This window comes from Lygodium microphyllum, chromosome 23 (genome assembly GCF_053477565.2).
Source record: "Lygodium microphyllum isolate KBCC chromosome 23, Lygodium_microphyllum_v1.1.10, whole genome shotgun sequence".
Classification (NCBI taxonomy): Eukaryota; Viridiplantae; Streptophyta; class Polypodiopsida; order Schizaeales; family Lygodiaceae; genus Lygodium; species Lygodium microphyllum.
In genome coordinates this window covers 132,750,658-132,761,491 of record NC_141157.1, presented here as the reverse complement: position 1 = coordinate 132,761,491, position 10,834 = coordinate 132,750,658, and positions in this window count along the sequence as shown.

Here is a 10,834-nt window from a genome sequence, read left to right as displayed (position 1 = left end):
TACTCCATGACACGACCAAGAGATCCAAAACCATCATAGAGAAGGCAATGGTGTCATCCTCATATCTCGTAGTATACTATACATTTGCATATAAAATACTTCTTTGTCTTAGGCTCTCGATCACAAAGTTGGTAAGTCCTATTCTCTACTGGAGTATCTATCCATCTACTTGTCTCCATTTGTAGCTTATGAGAGGAGGTACGAGTTTGTTTGATAGTAGTATGTATGTTGCGGGAGAAATGGGTGTCCATGTGTGTTGGTTGAATAGTGAATCCATAATCAAAGAGAAACAAGAAGTGACTCCGGTAGAATTTCATCCCTAATCATCTTGGAGAGAGTGGTGGGTAGATTCATGTCCTTGTCTCAATCCTCAAGATATCAGTGCTGATTACTTGGTCTAGCTTTGATTAACTAAAAGAAAGGGTAGGGCAATCCAGGTTATCATCAAAAGGTGGAAGGTGGTCCATATCCAAACCTTGTAGGCTCATCTAGATAGTTATATGTGAAAATTGATAGTTTTTCTTGCCCTCTACTACTAGTTGTCTCTAGATGAAGTTAGTGCTAATTTGGAGTATCTTTGATATGGGAGCTCCCATAATTTGTGTCAAAAGGTCACTGCCTTGATGAGTACTTCGTGACTATAAATGTTGCTTCCAGGTTTGCTCTAACAATGGGAGGTAGGGTGGAGAGCTTACTTCTAATCATACGTACTATCATCATGACCAGTGACCTTTCCATGCTATCCTAGCCATCATAATAATCTCTCTGTGTTTTGATCCGATTAGCGAGGGTTGAGATGCTTGTGTTACAAGTTGCAGCCCTATACCTTTGCTCTATATAGTAGTGTAGGTGTGACTAGGGTGTCAAACAACCATAGTTTCGTGGGAGGCTCTTGGAACTGTATGTGAGTGTGAGCACATTGATTCTCGAGTGTTCCTACTATTGCATAGCCTCATGCCAAATTCTTAGATAAACATGTTCCCTCACATATTCCATTATGTCACCTCCAAATATGAATTGGTACATAGATCTAGTCACTCATGTTGTTGAAGTATTGAAGGCCATGGTTTTGGTCTTTCCAAGGTTTATTGTGAGGTCTCTGTCTCTATAAAAGACGTGTAAAGCATCTAGGTGTGTTGCAATCCCTCTGGTGAATTGGAATAAGAACAATGTCATTTGCATATAATAACATCGATATGAAAACTCTTGCTAGGTTGGCTTCAGCTTCTCTTCCATCAATGCAATTAGACACTTCATCTATATATAAAGCAAACAATGTGGGTGAAAGCGGGCATCCTTGTTTCACTCCTGTGGTAGTGTCACTCCTCTTTGATAGCCCCCAAGTGTCCATACATGACTTGTCATTGCCTTATATAATGCATAGATACCCATCGTATACCTTTTGGTACTCCAATATCTTGTAGTCCATGCATAATGTATGTATGAGGCACTATACCAAAAGCTTTGTAGAAATCTGCAAAGTAGCAATAGATCCACTTGTCTCAAGCTCTCAGCGACCCTCCTCGATAATGGCGTTGAGGCGTGTGAAATATGCCTATCATTGTGCTTGGCTTTTGCCAAGTCCCTTGTACATTTCTCTAAGGATCTACTTAAGTCCAATGTATGTAAACTATTCTACAAAGAGCCATCATAGATGTGTGAGGTGTCTTCCACAAAGTGGTATTTGGGATGTTTAGAGAGGTGTGGTGCTTCATGTTTCATATGTCTGTAAGAGAGCATGAAAGTCAAAATAGCATGATCTCTACTATGCCAATTGGTCTCTTAGATACCTTAAAGTTTTGGATGTCTTGTGTCAATGCTGGTGAGTCTATTAAGTAGTCCATAGTACTTGCCTCTCCTTTGTGATTCCAAGATGTTGAAGTGTAAGACCCTGGCCATTGTGTTAGAGCATTAAAAGATACCTAGTATCTTAGTGTCAAATCCTGGCCATTCTGTTAGACCGTTCAAGATGGCTAGGCTATGTGCACTTCCCAAAGATAATAGATGTGTCCATAGGTACTTACTTCTTTATCTTGGGCTCTCTTGCGTATGTCTATTTCATGTCAATCTCTTTAAACTTGGCATTATCATGCATATAAAAGTCACTCTCTCTATCTCCAATGCATGCATTGAAATCTCTCGCTCTAATAATATGTCCCCAATGTTAGCATATCTCATAATATCCTTGTAAAATACATCAAAGGGAGATCAATCTTGTGTGGCATGGGTTGAGTTTGCAGGAGGAAAGTAGCATATTGTGATAAATATATACGTAGTCTTCTTCCATGTATCCTAATCGGTCTTTCTAGTATAGTATGGCCACACCTCTAGAACTCCGTAGTGCTTCCTGGTTTTCTAGCTACTAGAAAAAATGCACTTTTTCACATGTATCCCTACACGTCTGGTAGTTGGCTACCTTTACATTGGTGTGTTTTTGTGTATATGGCTATTTCTATGTTTCAAAAGCTATCTTCAAAGTAGCTAGCATCCAAGTGTAGGGCTTCATTACAATTCCATACTAATATTTTAAGTGCCTCGCAAGTCTTGTGCCATCACACAATCCTTCATCATCGATGATGACGTGTCCATCCCTATAAATGCCCATTTCCCCTCTTTGTGGGCTTCCAACACTTTGGGCATGTGCTTTTTGCGATGTGCTATTTGTGCTAGGTTAAGATCCTCATTGAAATAAAGCTTCTCACCTTTGAGGGCTCTCCTCTTAGAGAGGAAGGTCTTATTTTTTCTCTTTGTCTCCAAAGTGAAGGATTAAAGCCTTGGACTTAGAGTCCTCTTTCCATACTCTCCAAGCATTAACTATAGATACATCTGAAGCTCCAATTTTGTTGGTAAGTGTCTTAGCATCTTCATGTGGGCTGCTCTTCTCCTTCCATCCTATTACCCATGCATGTAGTACCGTAGCTCATCTCTTGGCCTCCTCTTCTAAAGTAGCATTCATTACCTTAGTCTTGTTCACTAATGTTTCTTTATTCTTCTTACTATCTCAATCCATGGGCTAGCCTCTTCTATCTACTTCTGTGTTGTCTTTGCCACTTCTACCCATGAGTGAACCTCCCTTTCACATTGCCTCTTTCACTTTTTGTAGTTCTTCTTGCACATTTATTTCTTTTTCCTTAAATGTGTTCAATTCTTCCATCAATTCCAATATTTCAAATTTGCAAGAAATTTGTGTTTTCAATTCATTTCAAATTAGTCCTCATCAAATCATTTCAAATTGCATTTGTGCTTGCAATTCATTCTTAATCTTTATATGTATATCTTGCATTTTTACCTTATGGTCAGCCTTGACTTGCTCTTGTATTTCTTTTTCCAACTCCTCTGTCATAATTCATCGTTCAAAGCGAACCCTTTGGATTCGCTATTAGTTTAGAGAGAGATATGGAAATTGGGGAGTTCATGAAAAGAAAAGAGAGATTTGGACTTCTTAGTTGGTTAGTCATAAGGGAGGATGAAATGTGTGGTGGTGGTGGTTGGCTCCATGGTGGCAAGGTGGATGGGCTATGGCATATGCAAATATGTCTTTTGTTTTTTGAAAAAACACTAGTAGTTTATATTAAATTAGAGAGATGCAAATATGTACAATAGAGGGGGCACTACCCATTTCATAATGACCAAAGGTTACACAACATTTCTTCTACACAAGAAAAGTGAGGAGATTTGATGTTATTCATCCGAGGAATAAAAAATTAGAAGAAGGTTTCCAAAAGCACAGGCTATCTCAATGACTTGCTCATGCATTCTCTCCCTTTTCAAGGCATATAGAGGAGTTGATGGAGCATGTGCATAGATGAAGTCATGCATATTTTGCAAGAACTCAACTACCCCTTCCTCTTTTTTCTACGAGATCACCTCACGCTCTTTCTTTTGATAGTAGACTTTCATAGGTTGTAGTACTTGTTTGTTGGCTTCTTCCCGAGCTACCTTTGTTCCCTCATTCATGACTGCATAGAAAAATGGTAGATCATGCTCCCTAATTTTTTAGCTTTGCGAGAAAAAACAATCGCATTTGTGTCTAGCTAGATATTCTAAATAAATACTCCCCTTATAAATGTCCATAGAATTGGTGGTATGTTGTTATCTTCTCTTGACACAACATCTCTTTCTAGCTAAGTTTGTAGGGGTGAAAGGGAAAAATTAGGGCATGGATCCATCACAGTTTATCCAAAATTCTAGGGTAATTGATGAACAAGTGGGGAATAGTCTCTACTTCCCTATCGCACCTTGCACAGGTGCATTGCTTATGCCAAATTTTAGTGCATTTTCTTGCATCTAGATCACTTTATATAAGATCATCCACCATAACAAATAAGAGATCTTAGTAGGTAAGCTTTTAGTCCAAACTTGTTGAAATCTATACTCCCATTGATATTTCTTCCATTGGAGTTCCTATCTTTGGTTGAGATGAATGATCACCTGCCCATTTGACACGATTAAGTTAGAAAATGGAAGAAAAGATTTTCTTTGATCACCTATCCATTTGACATGACTAAGCTAGGTAATAAAAAAATGGATTTTCTCCCTTGCATTGCTAAAAGGCTGGGTTAGAATCGTTCCAAACTTCCTTTCATTTAGCAACTGCAAGTCTTGCCTACTTAGCCTATATCTTACTCTCAAACAATTATTGTCTATCCAGTTCCTAGTCCTTGGATCCTAGATGTTCTTCCACACTTTGAACCCTTTTTTGTTGAGTTTGGATGCTTCCTTGAATTGATCCTCCTCAATTGAATTAATAGTTAAGCTCAACCATAATCCTACAACAAACCAACTCATCATTTTTGGTGTCTTCTTGTATGTCATAAGGGACTTATACTTTTGTTAGGCCTTCCATAAGTGCTTGACTAGGGGGAAAGATCTTTTTGGGCAAAAACAAAGAAAGGGTGAGTATGACTATGTGAATTAGGAGATTTTTCCACCTAGGGCAGGTCGAGGGTCGAAATTTGTTGAGATTGCTAAGGATGAGGATGGCCCAATCCTCCTTTTTGAAGGCATTGTAAGATCCATTTATTGGCTAACTTATCACGATGCATGATGTCGATGATTCCCAGTCTCCCAAGTTTTTTGGATATAGTGCAAATATTCCATGATACCTTAGGTATCTTGAATTGATTAGAATCACCTTCCTACAAAATATTCTTGCATAGAGCCTCCAATTGGTTTAAACTAGTTTTAGGCAGTCTCTAGCAAGCCAATAAATAAATGCATGTTGGGATAATAATATGGTTCAAGAGGACAATTAGAGGTAAAATGTGCCTAGGTTGGTTTGGATTCTTTGCAACACTCATTCCCATCTTTGTTTGAGTGGGACCTTAAATCCCATAGGGATTCCAAGAGGTATGAAGATTTTTCCTTCATGGATGGGTTGACATTTTGCTACAAGGATCCAATTAGGGGGGTCCTTGATGTGAGTTTTGATTCTTGTTTTCTTATGGTTAACTCTTGATCTAGATGTTAGGCATAAGGTCTGCAAACATTGACAAAATGCTGCAATGGATGTGGGGTTATTGTTCAAAGTAGCATTTGTGTCATATGCGAATAGATTTAATATCATATCTCTTTGCCCATCTGGTAGCTTAATGCCCTTTATGTTTCCTTTTAGTACTTGTCTTGAAGTAGCCACCCAAGATCATCAGTAGCAATGGCAAACAATATGGGTGCTAGAGGGCAACCTTGTTAAATCATCCAAAAGAAAGAAAAAAGGATAATTCCCTAGTGATTGCCACATTAGTTGTAGCATTTCCAAGCAGGATAGAGATGAATTTAATGCACCTTCTCTCTTGATTCCTATATCAAGTAGGGATTAAGGACAAAATCCCATCCTAACCTATCATAGGCTTTATTAAAGTCAATCTTGAGGAAGATATAATCTTGTTTGTTTTTTCAGCAAATTCTAGTCTCTCGTAGAGGCCAATAATGGCATCTAAAATATACATTTCCTTTATAAATCCTTTATGTCCTTTTCTTATCTATCTATCGAGGTGGATTGAGAGCCTACTAGTTATAGTTTTCATGAAATATTGTAGGTTGAATTAAGGTAGGCTATTGGTCTCCAATTTCCTATACTCTCTTTCTCATCCTTTTAATGAATTAATTTAATGATCCCCTCATTGATGAAGGAGGGGAGAGCCTTGTAATGCACAACTTCTTTCATATTGAAATTAGAGGGGGGATCACTATCGCAGAAAACTAATGATAGAATTCGTTGGGGAACCCATATATCTTGATGATTTACCTCTTTAGCTAAGGACTTGATGGTAGCTTCAAATTTGGCCTATGGAGCTATAGTTTTGGTGAAGATCTTATAGGCCGAATTAAGGTAGCTCAATGATCTCTAGTTCCTTAAACTCTCTTTCTCATATTTTTTGTGAATAATTTAATGACCCCTCATTGATGGAGGGGAGAGCCCCCTAATGCATAGCCTCTAGACTAAAATTAGAGGGGGGATCATTATCTCACAAAACTGTTGGAAGAATTTGTTGGGCAACCCATCCATTCCTAGTGATTTACCTTTAGCTAAAGACTTGATGGTAGCTTCAAGTTTGGCCTCCTCGAAATCTTGGTCAAGGACTTTAGCTATCTCAAGGGGCATTATTTTTTCCCTACATATTGGGACCTTGGCCTTTGCTTTTGTTTGTTGGGTAGTAGGGGGGGTTGGTAGTGCTGAAGATCTCATATAAATATTGACGTGCACTCTCTAGGTTTTCCTCTTATGTGGCAGTTAATGCTCCATCCTTCTTCCTAAGCATAGGTATACTCTCATTTATTTGCTTTTGTTTTAGTGCCTGAAAGGCCTCATCAGTGGTTTTATCACCTTTGTTAGCTCACCAAACCTTGAGGTATTACTGGAGACTATCGGCTTTAATGACCTCCTCTTTTCGTAGAGCTACTTTGGCTACAATAAGTTCTTCCTATAGGTAGCTAGCTTCATTATCTATTTTAGCTTCTAGTCTAATGACTTGTTGATATGTTTGTGCTCTCCTTTGTTGCCTAATCTAGGTAAGAGTATGTTTGGAATTACTAAAAAAAGACTTGGAATATTTAACTATCATGGTCCAAGTCCTAGCAGGATTCCTTGGATTGGAAAGTGTTTGTTCCAAATTTCCTACATTCAACCTAAAGGTGAGTCAGCATGAAACCAATCCACCTTGAGCACTACTTGTGAAATTTGGGATAGAGTGGTCAAAATGGCCCTATGTTTAGAGAGTACTATGGTTTGCAGGATCTTTTGCTAATCCATGTGGGTCCCTAGGAGTCCTTAAGAGACGTATCAATGATCCCATAAGGCTTTGTAGAGATGGTTTTTTTTGCCGCTAGGTGGGGGGGGGGTTTGTTAGTTATTAGCCCAAGCAAAGCTCCCAAAATGATTGGCATCTCTAAGTAGAAGGAAGGCTTTTAGACTATCCCATTCCTCATTTTCTACTCCTTTTAGTGCGAGGCATCTCCTCTTGAACAATGGCTTCTACCATGTTAAAATCCATGGTTAAGATGATAGGGCACTGGATGGTTTTGGATTTGGGGGCAGCATCTATATCATGTTTTGTTGCTATAATAAAATTGTAATTAAAGGTTGAAGTGCTTCTAAAGGCTCGTAGAGGGTATTTATATGGATTTATGCATTCCTATTCATGTGTCTTGTTTACAATGGTGCTATCTATTATCTTCCATTAGTGGATTGATGTATGCATGAGATTTTGAGGTTTTACACATAACTTTTAGATTATGTTCAGTAGAGATTATTCATGTATTAGTGTGTATACTAAGCCATAGTATCAGTTTGTGTTGGGCTATCGTCCCAAGTGTGTGCATGTGCCTTTGTCTTGGGCATATCTATAAGATCTCTTAGATGCATTGCAAATTGATTGCTTTGCTAAGCTGTATGAAATGAACTCACTCAGTTTCACCTCTATCCATATCCATTAAATCTTCAAAATTCTAAATTCTCTTTCTTTAATCTTGTTCCATCTCTCAATCTCCCTACATCCTTCTCTTCATATTCTCAAGCTCATCATTGCCAACTCCTCTCTTGCATAGGTAATGATGGAAGTAAGATTGTGAGTGAAAGGCCATGAACATGGATCATGGAGTAATGCTTATGAATGAACGTCGTAAGTATTGGTAAGTCTGCTCGATACATTTTCTTTGAATCAATCTATCATTTGGTAGGTTGGTACCCATGTGAGTATACTAGGTGAGGGGTAGCCTTAGGCTTCATGCATCGAGCCCCTTGAAATAATAAGAGTGTGTCCAAGGGTTTCATATTGAGCTCATAGAGTGTAACATGAAGGGATAGTCCAAGTCATTGGAGTGGTTGGGACTCAAGGGGAATATTCACTTGAGCATATGGGTGCTTAATTGCAAGTGATGTGTGTGAATGGTCCTTTGTGTGCTGGTGATCAAGTGACTTCCTTGGGGAGAGACTCGAGTGAGAAGGGCTCAAGTGTGCTCCATGCCTTATTGCTTGAGTTTGTGCTCAAATATACATTTTGCATTAACAAATTTCAATCATTATCCATTTTCTCGTGCTCAAATATGCTCTATTTTCTTTCTAATCATATGTAGAGTGCACACATAGCCTTGTTTGACAGTGATACCCACTCTTATAGCATCTATCCATCGCTTGAGCCTCTATGTTATGGTAGTGTAATGGGTTCTCCCTTCATTGTTGCACATGTAGTAATGTCTATGAGTGTCACACTTGCAAGTGGTCCTATCAAGCACTCAAGGGATCATGCAATTGATGGGTGTCGATTGTGAAGGATGCAAGCTCAAGTGGCTAGACTCGAGCGGCATGCTTTGTGGTGGTCAAGGATTTGTTGTCAATGGCTAGTCACTTGATCGTGCTGATACTTTAGCAAGGTTGTAAGGTTCCCTAGTGATCCTAAAGGTGCAAGCTCAAGGGCCAACTCAAGAGTGGATTATTGATTGAGTGCCCTAGCACTCAAGGGTGAGGACCTAGCCTACAAAGATGTAAGTTCAAAAAGGTGCAAACTTGAGCGCTCACTTGAGGGCGGTTGGTTTAGTTGAGCATGGGTCTTGAGCATGGGTCTCTCACTGGTGGTCAATCACGTGGGACTCAACTAAACAATTCTTTAGCCATTGCCAAATCTAATATTGTAGTAGCCTATGCTTCGAGTTGATGGACTCAAGTGTAGTTAGTTGAATGCTCTAATACTCTAGCTCAATGCTCTATGCAAATGGGACCTAGTGCTCAAGTGCACGATACTAGATGGGGATTTGCTTTCCAACTGAGTGAATGAGTGCTCAAATGGGATGCATTCGATTAGTGGGTTGGTCTAGTTGTGAAGCACATGATGTGGGCTACTCGGTTGCTTCAATTTGAGGTGTTTTGGTGTGCAGTCAAGAGGTGGATACTCAAGTCGAGGGTCAATCTAGGTCATTGAGAGTGATTGAGACCCAAGGAAAACATTTGAGCACATCGGCATTCAATTGTGAGTGATGCGCATGAATTGTCCTTCATGTGTCCCAAATCTATACTCCGATCAATCCTCACTCAATACACAAGCATTATTGCATTATCTAACATTTACCTCCTTCCCTAACCATGCATGCTTTGAAGATTGCAAGCATCCAATTCCTAAGCACGGTGGAGAAGTGCGTGCCTTGGTTGGTTAATTTTGTTTGGTCTTGGCAATGAAAAAAAAAGGTCAAGGCTTCAACCTCAACAAAAAGACAAGAGGGGAACTCTTATTCATTCAGGAGTACAACCTACCTCCAAAAAATTGAGTTTTACACTTTTAATAAAGTAGGCAAGCAAATCAACAAATTTGAGAGTGGTCACCTTGCTCCAAGTGCGTGATCTACACTCATAGCTTGCTCCAAGCTCAAACCGCATTGCAAGGTGAAGAACAAGACATGTATGGCAATGGAGATGCTAGAGCTAATGGAGTGCTTCACTCTTAGTTCCAACCTCACTCAGTCACTCACCCACAATCCCCCCCCCCCCCCCCCCCCCCCAATGATAGAAAGCTAGAATGCAAAAGTGAGCAAGAGAGTGCTTGAGAAAAATGTTCACACATAAAAGAATGATCCTTCGTTCCTCTTTTCTAGCGTTTATACATGGCCTTTTTTTTGGGATACCCTTCTCCATTGGGCACCATTTTCTAATTAAGCCTTGAGTTGACCCTCTTCCTTTAAGCACTTAATGATAAGAACTTGCTTCACTGGATAGTCTTGCCTAAAATTCTAATGGAAGCTCTTTACAATTTGCATGAAAGTGAGCCGAGATCTCACAAAATGACCTATATAAGGCATTGATTACATTGTGACCTAAATAATCACCATTAACCTTAGAGCAAAATGAAATGCCAAAAAATGACAGCTAAAATCGAGGCATTCATGGCTTTTGCTCCTTGCTCTTTTTCTTCCATTACTGTTGAGGGTTACCAATTAGAAATTCAGTAATTCTCTAGGACAAACCAATCCATGAAGTGCTTGGACTGAGAATGGGTTTTATTTCATAGGTCGAGCAATAAGAAAAAAAAATCAAAGAAGCTGCATAATCATTTGTAAGTAGTGAAGATATTCTTGTCCAAGCAACAAAGAAAGTAGATGCTCTAGGAGAAAGAGCTCAAAGTAGTAATTGAACTTGCCTCTCTTTGAGATATCGTATGATAGGAGCTATCAAAATCATGGATCATTTTGAGCCATATTGCTTTTGTAAAAGAGTTAGACCACCATACAGTCTTGTAGAAGGCATTAAAATTGCATTATAACAAGTCTACACACTTATCACAGTGCTTATCTATAACAGTTGTGGAAAATAGTAAAAATGTATGAATATGCGATGCACAAGATATGT